The sequence below is a fragment of the Fukomys damarensis genome, unplaced genomic scaffold (genome assembly GCF_012274545.1).
Source record: "Fukomys damarensis isolate Sample0158 unplaced genomic scaffold, DMR_v1.0_HiC HiC_scaffold_7, whole genome shotgun sequence".
NCBI classification, from domain to species: Eukaryota; Metazoa; Chordata; class Mammalia; order Rodentia; family Bathyergidae; genus Fukomys; species Fukomys damarensis.
The window spans coordinates 10,740,960-10,758,945 of NW_022900919.1; the positions used below are offsets into that span (position 1 = coordinate 10,740,960).

At 40.9% G+C, this 17,986-nt stretch overlaps 1 long non-coding RNA gene across 1 annotated transcript; it reads left to right on the top strand.

Moving 5' to 3' along the window:
• Nucleotides 1–3,241: 3,241 nt before the first annotated feature.
• On the top strand, nucleotides 3,242–16,229 carry LOC104850773. The gene is made up of 3 exons (XR_777063.1): nucleotides 3,242–3,313; nucleotides 4,009–4,126; nucleotides 16,089–16,229. It is a non-coding gene; the product is annotated as an uncharacterized LOC104850773 (long non-coding RNA).
• Nucleotides 16,230–17,986: the final 1,757 nt, after the last annotated feature.

A 17,986-nucleotide genomic window follows, 5' to 3' on the forward strand; every position in this document is an offset into this window, starting at 1 on the left:
AATTCAAGTTATACTACAAAGCTACAGGAATAAAAACAGCATGGTGCTACATAAATTTTTTTATTGTTTGTTGGTACATTTTAGGTACACAATAGAGTTACATTCATCATTGGGATTTTGTACCTTTATATGACTTATCTTGGTTCTTATTTTTCCCGTTTACAGCCCTCCCTTCACCCTCTCCACCCTTCCCTGTTTACAATGACATTCTTTCCATATTTCCCCTTTTCACATATTTTTTCTTTCCCATTTACCTTTCCCCTACCCCTCCCATTGCTTAGAGACCCCCAAACCAAAACCCACTTATTTATCACAAAATGCCAACAATGTGTTGATATCTGGTGCTTGAGCTGCTGGGGCAATGCTCCAGTGACATGGCTTCCATTTCAGCAGAGAGGGCTCTGCCTGTGACACACATACCATGGGTTTGCTATGCTGGAAAAAAGGAGGCAGGAACAATTCCAAGCATCTTCAGCCATCTGATTTTCAACAAACAGGACAATAGTATATGCTGGGGAAAAACTCACCTCTTTAAAAAATGATGCTGGGAAAGCTGGTTATATACATGCAGAAGAATGAATCTTGATCCACATCTCTCGGTCTTCAAGTAAAATCAAATCAAAATAGATCAAAACCTATATATCAAAACAAAAACACTGAATTTAATGGACCAAAAAAAATGGTGAAACTCTTGAAGATGCAGGCACAGGCAAAGACTTATTGAACGGAACCCAACTTGCACAAAAATAAAACCAAGAATCAACAAATAAGATTATATCAAATTTAAAAGCTTCTATACAGCAAAGGAAATGACCAACCACATAAAGAAACAATGTAAAAAATGGGAAAATATTTTACCAGCTACTCTTCAGTCAGTCGACTGCTATCTAGAATATATAAAGAACTCAAACAAATCAGACCAACCAAAATAAAAGATCCAGTTAAAAAATGAGCAATTGAGGTGACCAGACAGTTTGTAGAAGAAACATAAATATCCAATAAATACATGAGAAAACATTCAATAATTCCAGCCAGTAGAGATTTGGCCAAATCAAAACAATACTGAGGTTCTACCCTGCTCAAGTAAGAGTGACCACTTTCAAACACTCAAAGAGCAAGTGATGTCAAGGTTGTAGAAAAGAAACCTGGCTGCATTGTTGGTAGGAATATGGATTGGTATAGCTACTTTGAAAATCAGTCCAAATGGACCTCAACTAACTAAAAGTAGAAATTCCAGTTATTCCTCCCTTAATATCTTCCAGAAAGAGTTAAAGACATATTACAGAGCTACACAAATACTCATGTTTATAGCAGCACAATTCACCATAGCTGAACAATAGAAGTGACTTGTATGATCAACAGTAGAATGCCTAAAGAAAATGGTACAGTAGCATACAGCTCAGTCATAAAGACACTTAAGTCTGAGTCATTTGTAGGAAAATTTATGAGCCTTTGGACTTTTAGATGCAAAATAAATTCATCACAAAAAGCTAAATATTGTGTAGTTTCTATAGTATGAGATAACGAAAGTATAAATAATTTAAAGAGCAAAGTAACAGAGCCATGTAAAGAAACAGGGAGGTAGGCTCTACGGAGAAGAGGAGGGGAACTAGGGAAGGAGGAGCAGAGAGGAGCGACAGGTATGGGGAGAGTAAAACTGTTCAAGATGCATCAAACTCCAAAGCTGAGAGTAATCACTATGTGCTGCAAACATATACCAATTTTTAAAGAAAGAAATGCAAAATCTCAAGCATCACCAAGACCTAATGCTCCTGAATCTACATATTAATAAATTGTCCCATGAAACAAAAGTTTGAGAAGCACTGTCTTAAATGACATCAGGACAATTTTAAACCAACACATCCGCTACCCCTTGAGACTGATGGCACTGCTTGATTCTAAATCCTTATTGTTTGTATGCAAGAGATCTGTTTGCATTACAAGTGGTAAAGAAAACTACAAACTGGCAAATACCCAAACAAAGCTTGTCTTTCCCAACCTCCTACATGGCCCTCAATCTCTACCTCTTCGGAGAGAAGGAATGGAAAGAGTGGTATCTAAGCCAGAAGTGCTGAAGTAGAAATTTCCCATATAAAACAAGTGTGTGATTTGACTACCAAGAGTTAGAGATGAAAATCCCAACGCATAGCCAAAGTCCAAAAATGAAGGGATTTACAGGCAAGCATCTGAGCTTCTAAGAAGCCAGAAACATAGATGTAAGAATAAGAGAAAGTACTTTGGTACCAAACGCATCATGGTGAGGAAATCAGTCAGGAACAGGGACAGGACAGGCCGTTTCCTGCTTAGAAGAAGGTGAAGTCCTGCACAATACCTTGTAGTCTGGCAGACCTGGACTTGAATAACAACACAGCTCTTATAGAGACAGGGAATGTGATTCAACCTTTTTGATCTTCATCTGTAAACCTGGGAATAGTAATTCCTAGATCAGAGGTACTGTGAAGATTAAAGGTAGTGATACTTAATATCATAAGATCCCGATAAATGGAAGCCGTTACTCATTAGGATCCTAAATCACTTACAAACATATAAAAATGAGACAAACTCAAAAGATAAAGGATGTGTTTGCTATATTTAATGCCCTCTTTTTCTGTTCTTGTTCGAAGCTACCTAAGGAGAATTTATTATTCTTGGGGTGAGGGTGGCAAATCCTATCAAGAGAATGAGCTGACTATATTTCCTAAGGTAGGCACTGCGAGGTGTCCCATAACACCATGTTCTGCTAGCACACGGATGCAGTTCCACTGGGAAGAGGGGATCTGTACACCCCCATCCAAGACTAGGAAGGCTGGAGTCTGTGATACAAGGGATGCTCAGGGACATCCAGATTGAGGTCGCTAAAGATGAAATAATGTGGGACGCCTGCCCTTTGCCATATACAAAGAAGAGGAGAAATTGTGTGAAGAGTCCATGGGGAAGTGTCTGGTTGACTTCTCAGCTGAGGCTCAAGCTGGCAGCCAGCATCAGCTGCCAGCTTGTAAGCGATCAGATGTTTCATGATTGTAGCTCATAATCTCAAGAAACCTCCACCCTTTGAGTCCCCCAGTCCGAACCAGGTCTTCCCCCCAATGCCCTGTGCCATTTCTGAATCCTTGGAAACCAGCATGTGTGAGCTCAACAAAAGACTATTTTCTCACACTATGAGGTTTAAGGGGATTTGTTACATAGCAGTAGACACCTGGGACACTGATTTCACAATGTCGTCGCACAGTGCTACCCAGCAAGGACCTCCTGCCTAATGCGTAGGGAAGCCAATGCTGTGGTACAGTTTTAGCAAAAAAGAAAGAGATGTCTGGTGAGTTTGATCAACAAGGAGGCCGAGAGCTGGGAAAAGGACAGCTCAACTCTGCCCCCTTGGTTGACTGGTAGATGAGGAAGTTATAGGAAAAAGACGAGTGCTGACTGGATAAAGAGAAGGGAAAGTTTGGGGGTTCCCTTGTGCAAGTCCACACGGTCACAGTGACTATGGTAGCTCTTCACGGGATACGTGCTCGTGTTCTTCAGGAGCTAAGTTCTGAGTGAGGGACTTCAGAGCTTGTGATTTCCAAAGATCTTTGACTGGAGGAGGCAGCTCCCATGCATGTCTATTCCTGAAAAGCCAGTTAGTTGCACCTTGAGTGAATTCTGAAGGCTTTTCCTGAAAAAACAACTCAAGTGATTTGTTATTTAAGGAATTTATGTCTGAGTGTGCCTGAGGGTGTTATCTGACTTCAATGGGACACGAGACCCCTACTGTTCCAGCCTTAGCAGCTTTCTCTGCTACACAGCAATGATTTATGAGAGGGTTCACTCAGAATTACATGTGGCTGCGTACAGCAGAAACTCAGCAAAAACAAAAAACAAAAATAAACATACTTATTTTTTCTTTAACATGTCCAAAATTAGGCAGTTCTAAGGATGGCATAGTGCCTTTATAACACCAGCAGACGCAGGCATCTTTTACTAGTCTAGTAAGCAGTGCTGAGTGTGTCTCTTTCATTCTTCCATCAGCAAAATATCTGATCTGCCACGAGAGTTGATGTACACCCTCCGTGAAGGCACAAAGAAAGAGGAAGGTACCGAAGTCCTATTCCATCTGGAGCTTTATATCTGGAAATAACTTTCTTAGGTACACCATACACAGGTTTTAGTTTTTTGGGTTTTTTTTGTTGTTGTTGTTTGTTTGATTTTTTGGTACTAGGGATCAAACGTGGGTCCTTGATCTTGCAAGGCAGGCAGTGGAACCACTGAGCTAAATCTCCGGCACTTCATATTTTTTAATTAAAAGCGTACATAACCTTTCTCAGATACAATGGAGCTTGAGAAATTAGTTTTGTCAAGTGAATTCATTGCAACCCTTAACAACATTAGGGAATCTTGCAAAGGATGCATAAGGAGACCACAAGGAACAAATACCATAACTTTGAAATGGGATGATTAACAAAATGGTCCCTCAATTAATGTGCAAATGAGAGAAGGGTCATGATGCTCATTGGGCTTTTTGTGTGCAGAAAGACCCAAGATTTGAAATTTAAGGCCAAAGAGTTATAGACTCATACCAGGCCTTCAGTCCAGTTCTGCAGGTGACCTTGGACTGGGCCCATTCTCCAGCTCTCCCCACCTTTCTCGACAGAAGTGTCAAAGAGGAACAGTGGATGCCCTGTGAATGCAGATTCTGAGGTACTGGCCCGAACAGCTCAGGCTCTATTCTTGTTCCAGGTAGAACCGGATTAGCCTTCAGTGCTTTAGCCCAGTGTTTCCTGAGGCCCAAGGCTACATAACCCAAGTGAGCTGCTGATGGGGTTGTTCAGTTGTGGAGCAACTGGGGCACAGGCCAATGAAACTCCATCCAGCCTGGGTAGCTTTCCCAACAGAAGCCTTCTGTTGTCCTGTGCTGTCTACCTAAGGGTACCTATATAATAAGTTTGTTGTCATGAAATGAGAGGACTCGTTTGAGATAGACATGACAACTTTTGAAGCAGATATTAAATCCAGATCCCCTTCCGTTTGAAACTGCCTATGTTTTGGTGGTGCTGAATTTTAAACCTTAGACACTGAAGCTCACACGTAATATGCACTAGGCTTCAGACAGCCTCACTGAAGACAAAATAAGATCTTGCACCAAGTTGTAGCAACACCTACCTTCCCCTCCACATTTCTTAAAACAAAGGGAACTTTACCTATTACCAGGTCAAGCCAAGGTTCATCTCATCAACAGGCTATTGGACTGAGTCGTGTCCCCATTCAAGATGAGACTGCAAAACTGAGTCACCAATGGTAAACAGATCTTAACTCTTGGGAGCCTATGAGTTGATAGCTACAAAAGCCATTTAAACTGAATGAGCAAAGGAAGAGACTTCTTCAGGACAGCACCCTTTTTGTTAAAAACAGAAAATACAAAAGCGAGGAAAAAAATCTGTGGCTCAACATGTTGACTTTTGGTAGGGTGAGAATGAAATATATATAGATGGTCAGAAATCCTGTGAAGCTTCCAAATTCTGAAAAGCTTTTCTTTCTCAACTCATACCTTGAAGAGAAGGATTGAAAAGTTTAAAGAGTACACAGCCCCTTCACGGTTTCTCATCCAGCTTTGACTGAAATATCTCCAATCAGGGATTGCATTTATTACTTACTACTCCTCTGGAGGATTTAACTTTGCAAATGCTTACAAATCTTGAGTTCTTCTCGGTTTGCCCTCTGCCTTAAAGCAGGAGACCAGGCTTAACACTGTGGTTAGTATTCAGGGACGTAATGGATGGCGCTGAGATGTACACAGGTAAGGGGAGCACCCTCTATTTTGTAAAATAATTATCTAACCCAATAATTATCTCCGTGACTCTTTTTGATTGATTGAGAAAGGGCAAACAGAAGCTAAGAATTGTCTTTCAGATCTAGTTCAAGAAGCAGAGACCCCAAACAAGGTCCCCTTTTAAGTGGAAATGCCAAGAAACTGACTCTGTGTCATGTGAGGAGGGGACTTTGCATTTTCAGCTTCAGTTCACTGGCAAACAATCGTAACCCAGCATTGGCCAAGGGAGAGCCCTCTTAATTTCAAATGATGCTCCGAAGACCTCGTATAGATTAAAATCTCAAAAAAGAACTTTTCTCCTTAACTTGCCTCTCTTTACTGTATTGTAGATACAGCGTGAAGAGCATAAGGGGTGAACAGAGGCTTTCTCTGCTATTTCGTAATTAACTATATATTTTGATGCCTTCATAGTTAGCCTGCCAGTCAAAACTCAGTGGTAAATAGTGTTTCACGGGACAGACTGAACATGCTCCAACTGCTTTCTCTTTGTCATTCTGACTTAGAGCTTCTTGCTTTCCTTCATTTTGATTTCGACAGTAAACAAGAGCTAGAATTTATGAGGTGGGAAGAAACACTCATACAACTATGGAAATAATACCTCATCCTTGGACAAGTTCATAACTATGGCAAGAATATGTTTTTCAAACCTTCGGCAATAGCTGAGATTACAACAGAACTTGCCATTTCCTCATTGCTCCCTAGGTAGTAGGGCTTTCCTACTTTTCACCTATTGCGCAGTAGGTAAAATTTGAACACGTCCCTGAATAGGCAAATACAGACTATTTATGAGGTGCAGTCAAAAAGTACAATGTTCTAATTAAAATGTAATACACTAAAAGACATTGCCATTAACCTCCTTCAAAATACTCCCCATTTGTTTCAAACACACTTCTTCCAACTTTCTTGCAACTTTCTTGAAGCAGTTCTGGAAGTCATCTTTATGTGGCTCTCTTGATGTCCTGAAACAATTCAAAATACTTATAGGAATTTCTGTGGAACAGAAACATTCCTGTGTGTCCTCATCCACCTTATTCACCACATCTGGCACTGTATGACTTCTACCTCTTCCCCAAAGTCAAAATGATTGTGAAATGTAAGTGTTTTGAATCTATTCAGGACACTTAGGCATCTACAATGGTACAACTCAAACACTCACAAAAGAGGACTTCTGGAACTGCTTCCAAAAGTAGCAAGGACAATATGTAAGTGTGTCTGAAATAGAGGGAAGTGTTTTGAGGAGGATTAATGGTGCTGTGTCTTTTATTGCAATACATTTTTGAAAATTTAAACATTCACTGTATTTTTGATCACACTGTGTATACGCATGGAGACAAAGTCCCTTTCTCGTTCCTGAAAGAAGACTGAAGGGTCTTGTGTCCAAGGCAGGAGGGGACATAGGGTATAAAGTACAGAAAAGTGCGATTTACCCATTTGATGAACTCAGGTGACTGTTGGAGTCTGGAATGCTTTCTCTATATTAGAAATTGGAGAGTAGGAAGAAAAAAATGTTCAAATGGGAAGGGGAAGAAGGAGGGAAGGAATAGGGATAAAAATTTTTTAAAGTATGGAAGAAAAACAGTAGAAACAAAGTTTTGTAAAGGGAGGGGGGAAGAAGGATTGAAGGGAAGGGAGGGGAATGGGAAAAATTAGATATAATATGTACAGGTACAAATTCCCTATGACGAGTGTAATCATTATGTCTGTCAGAAGTGTGCCGGTAAAATTAATCTGAAATTAAGAAAAGCAGGAATCTTGCACTGGAATTGGCAAAGAAGAGCACAGGTAAAATATACATCCATCTTCTGAGTGGGAAGCAATCATGGTCTCCTCTAGGCACCCTGGATTCAGAGCACACAGAGAGGAGATGATTCAGGCAAAGGTCGAGGAGACAGGAACCCTGGCTCTGGACTGTGGATGTGTTCAAGGAGACATCGCGGCAGTGACTGAAGTCAAGTTGGGAAGCTCTGTGCTGCTCACTCTTGAATCACTGTTTTTTGAAGCCTCCCAGGCCCATTGCAGCTACTAACTCGAACCAAGAGAGCCTTTCTCATAATCTCCAGTTGGAATTATCCTGCTTTCCTTCACAACTCCATGCTTCTGTTATTCTTTCTGTCCTTGGGCTTTACTATTTTCGTCCTTGTATCTTTTGTTGTGGGGATTACTGTACATCGTATCATAGACCATATCCACTGAGCAACAACCCTGTGCCCGATTTTACACCAGGAACTAAGCATGGAACGGTGAACAAGACTGACAGAGTCTGTGCTTTGAAGAAACTTACAGCCCCCTGGGGGAATTGAATCAACAAGTAAGCAAACAGATACATTACCCCCTCATTCCAGATAGTGTAACGTGCAGTGTTCCAACAGATCTTCCGGTACCAATCATTACTTATAAAATAGTAACTAGCACCATTTACCCACTTTGACATTTCCTGAGAAACACGATTACCAAACCCGTTTTAAATAGTGAGCATTGTATAAGAACAGTGGTCGTGTGCTGAGGATCTAGCAGGGGCCTTAAACTCAGCCCCACTGAAGTGATCACCATTAATAGGATGTCCCGTGTTTCCCTGTGTGTTTCTTATTTCTTGGCTTGCATTCAGCTGCATGCAGCTCTCATAATGAAAGAGGGGGCTCCAAACGCAGGTTGAGTGAAACCTCTCCATCAGAATAGCAGTTGGTGTGTTATTTGAAGGGTTTAACACTTGCCCCCAATATCTTGTGATGCTCTCAGCTGTAATTCATATCCCCTATGCCTAGTTGTCCACCTCCATTTCACTGAGCTCATTATTCGAATTCAGTACTTTCTCTTCATTATTCCAACAGTGTTTTCCTCCCCTTCTCATTTCCAAATGTTTTTCTTTCTCTCTTTTTTTTTTTTCAGTTTTCTCCGTCCATTTTCATGTATGAATTTCATTTCCACCTCTGAGTCAATTTGAACCGTACTTCACCATTTCATTAGCATCTCGAGTCTGGTCTTCTTATTTTATTTTTTTAGGTTTCCTTATACGATGCAGACATTTTAAACTTTTAAAACACTACGGTAATAAGTGCTTGCAATGCATAAAATTCTTCAATTAAGATAATTAACTCCTGTGAATGCATATAATATACAAAGGCATTGCATTAGATACAAAGTAGATGACATTCTAATGCCATTGGAAGTTTAACTTTAAAATACTAAGTAAATAAATGCTCTTAACCGCATGCATATCATTTCTGTAAATGGTCACTATCTTTTTGCCTGCCTCTGAGTTAATATCCACACTTTGATATTGCCATAAGTGGCTTTTCCTGATTAATAGAATCTCCCATTTGGGCAGTGATTCTCAACTCCGATGGAACATTAGAGTTTCCTAATTTCAAAACAGCACCCACTCCCCATTCCAGGAAATAAACGAGGCATTTCTTTGCACATGTCTCCAGCAGTGGCATCTCTTTAAATTCCCTGGGTGATCCTAATATGCAGCCATGAATTAAAAAGAAAAAACTATTTTAAAATTTTTAAACCACTAAGGTTTTGAAGAAGCACACAGAAGTGCCTTGGAGATACAGTATATGACAAGCACGAAGGAGAAACAATAAAATAAAAATGAGACAGACTGTCCCAAGTGTATCAACCGTGACATTTTATTTTCTGTGTTTTCTGATATCTGAGCTCTTACTGATCCTGGAGAGAGTACTCCTGGGGCTATTCAATTCCTAGACATAGTAAAGAGCCCAGCTCTCAATGTGACTTTCACATGGAACCATCCAGTCCAAAGTCCGTCCCGTTCAACTACCACCTTTGTTTACCTTGCAGACCTCTTGCCATCTGCCCTGAAAGCCCTCAGACCAGCAACTGAATGACAAGTAACAGAACCCACTAGAATCACACCAGCCAAACCCAAGCTCGCTTGTCTCTCCTCCCCTTTCCTTGACAACCACAGTGTGAGATCTTTCCTCTGCCTTCTCTTTGTTCCCTTGGCTTCCTAGCCAACCCTGGCTTGTCTTTTGGGGCGGCCTGTCAGGCTCCTTAATTCTAGAGATCTTAATGCTTAGAAAATACCCTCTCTGTGACAGTCGTTTCTATGTCTGCATGCCTTACTATATGTGATTAAAACAAAAAGAAATCCCATGAACTTTTCCAAACAAAGGGAAAGCTTTTCTGGAAAGGAGGTACTATATTTACCCTGACTCCTGGAAAAATGTGAGACAAATAGCTTTGAGAGCAAAGGAACAAGAACGAACAAAGAGAGTCCCACTGCTCTAAAAATGAACAAGAACTTGGCTGAAAAGAAGCAAGTGGGAGAGAGATGAGCCACGAACTTTGGCCTGAAGGAACCAGTAAATCAAGGGGGAATGTGTGACTCTACTTTAGGAAGACACGTCACATTCCTGGTGATGAGTTTATAGCACTTAATTCTCCCTTATTTGTAAAACACTTCATGATTCTTTTCTCTACCTGCTCAAAGCTAGATACCACAAGAAAGCAGAAATAAAAAAGTTTTTGAGATGAGGAGACACAGATAACCAATTACTATTCATTTCAGGGAGAGACATGGCCAAATTCTTTGATTAAAACTCAAGTGCTTCACAAATTCACTTGGGAATACTGGAGTTTTAGATTTCAAAGGTTGCTTTTACACAGATTTATTCACATAGTTCTCATCTAAAACTGTTCATTTTTTCTTCTTGATGAGTTAAAGTCTCCCAACATAATTCTTTTTCTCCCTGGATTTTACACATGCTTTTTAAAAAATTTTCTTTCCTTATTTTTCTTTAATAAATTGTTATTTAGCTATGAAGTTTTGAATTATTTTAAGTTTATTGTGGCATTTTCTGTCACTGTCATCTCCTGTCTTCTTTTCCCCAGACTCCTCTCAAGGGTTGTACTTCAATATTAAAAGTATAAGCTTTGCTGTTCTTACCTTTGTATTTGCCAGGTGTATTTTTCATACCCTCCAGCTTTTTCAGTTTTCCTGTGTTTCTGGTAAACAACTAGCAGAGTCTCACTTTGATTCGAACTCGGGCCTGTTTGTGGAAGGAGCTCGCACCTAGATGGGGCTCGCCATCAGTTGGAAGACTCACAGCTCCGCTCCTCTCCTTTCACCCTCGGTTCCAGTTCCAGGCCAGAGCCACAGCACAGCATGGACATAGAATCCGAGGAGGCTAAGATGTGACACAGGCCCACTCCTCTCAGAGGCATGACCACTCCTCAGGTCCCTGCACCCTCCAACTGTGCCTGTCTTATGACTGGCAGGGCCTTCTCACCACCTAGACATGCCAGCTCCCTTTCCCACATGCCAGCCATTGCTTCAAATACCTGTACTTTCTTCAGCATCAATACCCTTACTCTGAGGGCTGGGAGTGGTGGTACACTCCTGTAATCCCAGCAATTGGGAGGCTGAGGCAAGAGGATTTCTATGAGTTTGAGTTCCAGGTCAGTCTCAACTACATAGTGAGAGCCTGTCCCTCCACCAAAAAAAAAACTTATTCTGAGTTGGACATAGTGACACACATCTGTAATCCCAACTCTCTGAGAGGTTGAGGTAGGAGGACTGCAAGTCCAGCCCAGCCTGGACAATTTGGCATCTTAGCTTAGGCCCTGTTTCTAAATAAATAAATAAAAAAAGGCTTCAGTGCATAGGCCCTGGGTTCACTTTGTGGGGGGCATACATTTACTCAGAACTGATCTTGAAAGACAGTAAATCCCCATTGCTGGGTCAGTTACTTCAGTGCCATGTAGCCTTCCTAGGTATTAGTTTGTTGACTTTCTAGAATATTTCAGGTGGCATGCGACAGATCCTTTTAGTCAAAAGTCCTCACTGGGGGTCTTGGGGATTCAAAGACTACTTGAATGACCCTACTAAGTCTCAGTTTGTATCCCAGCCCTCAATTCTTCTCTTTGACAATGGTCCCACAAATGCACTCTCTCAGGTGCCTGACCTATTTTTCCATTTTCAAAGGACATTGTAAGCCTGGATAGGCATAGCTACCACTAGCCCATCCTAGAGGTCCAGCCCAAGTTCATATTTGACCATTGGCACCATCCTCTCCCAGTAACCGAAACCCCAACAGGACGTACTGATCCGATGGGTGTTTGGTGGAGACAGCAGACTTTCAACTTAACCCAGATTAGGATACAGATTCATACCTTGCGATCTGTAAGTTCTGGGACTCACAGGCAGTTACTTAGGAACTCCAGGTCTCAGTCTCCTCATCTATAAAATTAAAATAAAATGTGTACCCCATCTCTGCTTGCCTGACTCAGTGTTAACCCAGTCATTGTAACTCAATGTCCTCAGGTTTCTATGGTGACCACCTACCTATGTTAGCTAAATAAATGTCACAGAGAAGATATCTAAGAGAGATTGTAATATTTAAAATAAAGCTAATTTAATTCAGCATTTCAAAACTCAAAGCATTATATCATATATCAGAGAACCACACATCAAGGCAATCAACTAAGAATGTGCAATATATGCTTGAGTGTCAGAGATTACATTTACTCGTAAAGGCTTGAAGATTTGTTTTTAAAATCAGACTTAACAATGGGAAGGGAGCCAGGGGATGGAAAGAGATAGGAGGAAGAGCAGGAGGAGGAGAAGGAGGAGGAAAAGGAAAGCAAAAAGGATTAAGATGTGTTATGTATATGTATCAATTTCCCACAACAAATGTATTTACTATGTACCACAAACATATACTAATAAAAATTGAAAATGAAGTCAGGCCTTTCAAAGAAGGAAATATTTCAGTGAGTTTAAGGGGTCTAAGCAAAGGAGGCTGGGGATGTAGCTCGGTGCAGAGTACCTGCCACACCTGCACATGGCCCAAGTAGGATCCTCAGTATGACAAAAAAGAGACAGAAAGCAAGAAATCCAATATATGAACACATGGTGAGTTTTCAGGAGATTCTGTTAGAACATGCAGAGAGCATTTGAGAGAAAGAGAAACGTTTAGAAACTTCAGCATACAGTAGGATAAAGGGATGGAGAGTTGCTGAATCTGGGAGAGAGGCAGGCCCGACCAGAAAGAGCAGTCCAAAGTCATCAAGGAAGAGTGTAATTCCCCTTCAGTATGCCCATCTCTGAAGTGTGATTAGAAACACGAGGAAGACAGACGTTTCCCTCACAAATTAGGAGAACAGTAGTGCACTTTTCGCTCCATCACCTGATTAAAGCTGTTCCTCTGCAATCAAACTTTCCATCAAAACAAACCTAAATGTTGGATGGCTTAGTTTAATCTTATATCAATAAGCAAATGAAAAAGATGTCATGGGGAAAGCTACATTAATTTACTCTCTTGTCATTCATCACTCGGCTGTTGTAGGAGGAGCTGTAGCAGAGAAAAATACTTTATTTTGTGATGCATGCACTGTTTTGTGCTGATGTATGAACAACTCTTGTCTTCAACTTTGAGTCACTCAGAAAACATCCTATCTCACTGGCTCCAACCAAGCTCCTTTGGTAATAATGACCTGACAGCTGTCATTCAAAGGCTTTGCAAGTTATAATAAGTAACCACATTAAATAATATATAAAGGACTCTGCTTTTTTTCATGTCTATAGAAATGGAGACTAACTACCTCAGCATTCATATTCTTCGTGTGCACTAAGTCTGAATGTGTCATTCACCCCACCCTCTAGACTCACCTTCTCCAACTTTAATTTTTTAAATTTTTAATGCTATGGTGGTGTGAATGCTTTGCAATTGGTACAGGGATTTTTTCCCCCTTCTCTAACATTTTCTTGCCAAGTATATCATTGTGAGATTCTGCAATAACAAGCATTCTTCTGCTCAAATTTATATCAATTAGTTTAGGACAGTAATTCGATTGGACGACCCTCTAGATTTTGAAAGACTCAAGACCATGTCAAAGTGACGACCTTTCTCCTTCTCTCTCAGCCAAAAGCAATTTTTTAACAAGGAGCCCTGGAAAGAAATGCTGGTTTAATAATTAGTTATTGATCATGACCAATGCCATGGTTAACACCATTGGATTAGTCAGAGACCAGCAAATGGGGAGATGCATGTTTCCCTTGTCAAGATTAGGGATGAGGGGAGAGCAGGGCCTGACAGAACAAGACACCAAAAATAACTTAATTAGATCTAGGGTTATGTTTGATAGGGGCTATTTTCATTTTTAAAAGTAGAAGTGAAACTAACGAGTAAATTCAAAGTCAAATGATCTAAAACAACTGTATTAATTAAAAAAAACAACTCTATGGCCCTATTTTAAAGCACTGTAAAAGACCAGATATGAGTTAAGTAGACTAGGAAAACTCTACAATTGCTTAGAAACAACACAATGCAAAGTTATTTTGATAAATTAACCCTGCTTTGGCGGCATTTTTGCCTCACCAAGATGCCATTAACCTCCATGCCCCAAAATGCCCATTAGAAACAATTTGGATACATGCAGACAGAAACCATAACAATTATAGACAGTAGCTTTAAAAGTATAATTGACTTTTCAGAGTGCTAATTCAGGCATCACTTTAGGACTGCATAAAATTCTCCACGTATAAGCCACTTAATGGAAGGAGAAACTTTTCAAGAATGATTTTATTGTACTTTGAAAGGGGGGAAAAAGTTTGCATTAGTTGTATAATTTTTTCCTAGAAGAGAGAAAAAAATTACTGAAAATGGAAAGCAATGGGACAACTAAGTCACAAGTGTTAGCTCCTTTGATGAAATGTCCGCAGTGAAGTTAGAAGTATTCTTCAAAGTGAAGTCATTTTGACGGTGGCTATGGAACACTCTATTTTATCCCTATGGTTTTATCTTTCCAGACTTCAGCTTTTCCCTAGGGAAAAATACTACGTTTTCATTTAATTTTTGTTCCGATATTTTTCAAGAGCAGAATCACACCTAAATATTTGAGTCATTCAGGTCAGTTTAAGAAAGGAAATAAACATGGCCGGTGATTTAGCTCTGTGGTTCCACTGCTGACCTCACAAGTGCAAAGTCCCGAGTTCAATACTCAGTACCAAAAACAAACCAAAAAAAAAAAAAGAAAGAAAGAAAGAAAGAAAGAAAGAAAGAAAGAAAGAAAGAAAGAAAGAAATACACACCTTTCAGTTTACTGTCATGAAACTCAGTTCATTTCCTATTAGAAAAGATGACTAAATTAAATTTGGACAATGAATTGATTGAAATATCAAAGAAAGAAACAAGTCTCTACAGTTCTTCCAAATTCTGATTTAAAAATCACATACTTCTAGTTGAGTTTCAGATTCTTTGCCTTAAAACCTGCACCTCCTGAAGTAAGCCATAGGAGTCATCTTTGGAGATGAAACAGATACCAAGATCAAGTTTGTAACTTCTTTTCTTTTCCTTTTTTTTTTTTTTTTAACTTCAACTTGGCCTTACAGGATAAAAAGAAATTACTGGTCACTGAGAGACTAAGGTAGATCACAACTGACATTCATTCAGGAAAATCAGTCTAATGCTTTTTACCCAAGTGTAACAGGTAAAAATAAAAACAAACAAAACCAAAAGTGGCTTCCTGTGAAGAGTCCTGCACCTCAATACAACGAGACTTCTGGCCTTGATTTCAACTTTAATAAACTGGCTAACCTTGGGCACGTCATTTCAACCATCTTTGCTCTCCTCTAGAAAATGAGCGAGATGCCTACTCCTTCCTAAGGCAAGGCCTTGCTCCAGAGGCTGAAGGCTCAGCAGCAATCAATCTCCCGGGAGCTGGTTAGAGACACCAGAGCTGGAACTTCTCTCCCAACCCAGCTGGATCAGATTCTGCATTTTAATAAGATCTCCAGCAAAGAAGCGTGGCTCAGGAGACCTTCAAGATCACTTCCAGTCTTGTTATGGGGGAAGAAACAAACGCCTTCCGCTTAAAAGCATAGCCTGACACTTCCGTGCAGTGTGTGTGTTAGTGTGCATGCGTGCATGCGTGCCTGTCCACCTGTGTGCGTGTGTGTGTGCACACACGAGCGTTTCTTCGTTTCAAATGTTCCGTCCTTTATCAGTGGATGCCTATGCCGTTCTGGGCGGCCTATCTGGGTTGTTCTCCACGGCTTCATATTTAGCTAAACAAATGTGCTGTCCATGGCTTGAGATTGGGGGGAGGTGTCAGGAGGACCCCATTTCTGCTTTGCTGTTGATCTGACTTAGACATTTTCCACTGGAGCTGTGGTGCAAAGAATTAAAACCTCTTTACCAGGAAGCTCATCTAAGCTCACATCCAAATTGGAAAAGTACAAGAAATAAATAATCTCGTCTCTCTCTCTCTCTCTCTCTCTCTGTTTTCCCCCCTCGGCATCACCTGATCTGTCAAGTCTGTCTTTAGTACCCGTACGCCAAGCTGACAGCTCTCCCCCTCCTGCCCCTGGATCTGCGGATCGGTGGGGACTGACGCCCCACCCCTGAGAAGATTCACTTACAGTAACTGCTGAGGTGCAAGCAGAGAATGAACAATAGAAGCCTGTCAACCCCGACAGCCAGCCCTGGATGTATGAGCGCCGAGCTGACAGCAAGGGCCTCAGAGGGTAAACTGCTTTGCTGGAACTAATTAAACAGATGAAATTATTACATGAATATGCAGATGTTGTTTACATTTTACCATATGGTATTATTTCAGGTAATAACTCGCAGGAGAATCCCTTCTCCTCATCAAGAGGAAATGGGTTGAAACGAAGGCCCCGCGTGTCACCTTTCAGTTGCTAGGCAGACACTGATAATGCAGGGTTGCTTCTGAGTCCGGGAAAGTGCTCCGCTCGCATCCCTGTGGCCCCTCTGGAAGCTAAGGCCGAGGCCTGCGGGGCTGCTGTAGCTAGGCCGGGGTGAGTCCTGCCGCGGCGGGCAGCCTCCAGCCTGAAGCCCGCGAACTCCTCCCGGGCCCGCCTCTGGTGGTACTCCCTCCGAGGCTTGGAAGCGAGCCTGGAGGGCGATGCAACTGAGCTTTCAATTAGCGCGTCAGAACTGGACCTTGGAAGGCTGTCAGCACTTCTGTCGGCCGGGAAGCCGAGCACGCCCCGCAGAAGTGCACAGCCGGGCCGGCTCCTCCCAGCCCCGCAGCTGCTGGTCACTTCGGCATTCTCCGCCATCCTCAATTTCCCACTCCGCTCCACTCCTAGGGTCATTTCCAGAATTCAGATCCGATCTGGCCTGTATCTCCTTTAAAAGCAGCCAACCGTTTAGCATTCATTGGTTTCAGAACCGAACCAAATTCAAAGAGCTGGTTTACAAACTACTCAAAGTGTGATCCTGTTCAATAGTCTGCTCACTCTAAACTTTCTCTAATTTTTGCCTCCAGGAGTTTCCAGTGTCAGTCCCCCTAGATGGAGGACGTTCCCATTTCCCCTTCTTCTTTTCCCTCTTTTCCTCCTGTGCCTACCAAACAGCTAATCATTTTTTATGTTTGCACTGAGATTTGTTGCAATGATTGCCATTGTTTTAAAGAAATGTTAACCATCTCATCCGCCCTGCCCCCAAACCCCGCATCATCCACTCCTTTGGGATTATCCGGACCAAACAGCCTTTTCTGAATTTATTCGCTTTTCTTTTACACACGTATGTAAAGACTGACTCTCATCCCGAACTGGGATCCTATTAATTATGTTACGCTACAATTAGCTCTTGTTAGTTCACAGTGCCAGAGACCCTATTTAGATCAAAAGACAGAAATACATCACAGACTTTTTTATGCTACAATATCTTCCATGTTGTGCATGTACCATCATTTACTAAATTATTTGCTATTATTGAATGTTCGGTTTTTTTTATCTTTCCTTTTTTTCTTCCCTTGCAAGTGAAAATAATGCTAATACAAATTTTATCATAAGAAAATACTTGCATATTGATGCCTTTCTTCTAGAATAATTGATTACCCAACAAGGGACAGCTATCTAAAGGTGCATGCATTTTTAAAATATTTTGTCTTATTTTTCACTAACAAAAAATAACTACACACTTTTGGGATAAACTGTGATATTCTAATACATATCCATTGTGTAAGAATCAGATCAGAGTGAACAGTATGTCAGTCACCTCAGATATTTTCATTTCGTCATACTGAAAACATTCAAAATCTTCTATTTTGGCATATACAATCTATCCTTAACTGAAGACAACCTGCTGTGCAATAGAACTATGGTCCTACAGTTTTTAGCAGGTGTCACAATCAAGTCATTTTTTTTCAGTTCAGTGTGATGTAATATTAATTATTATTATTATT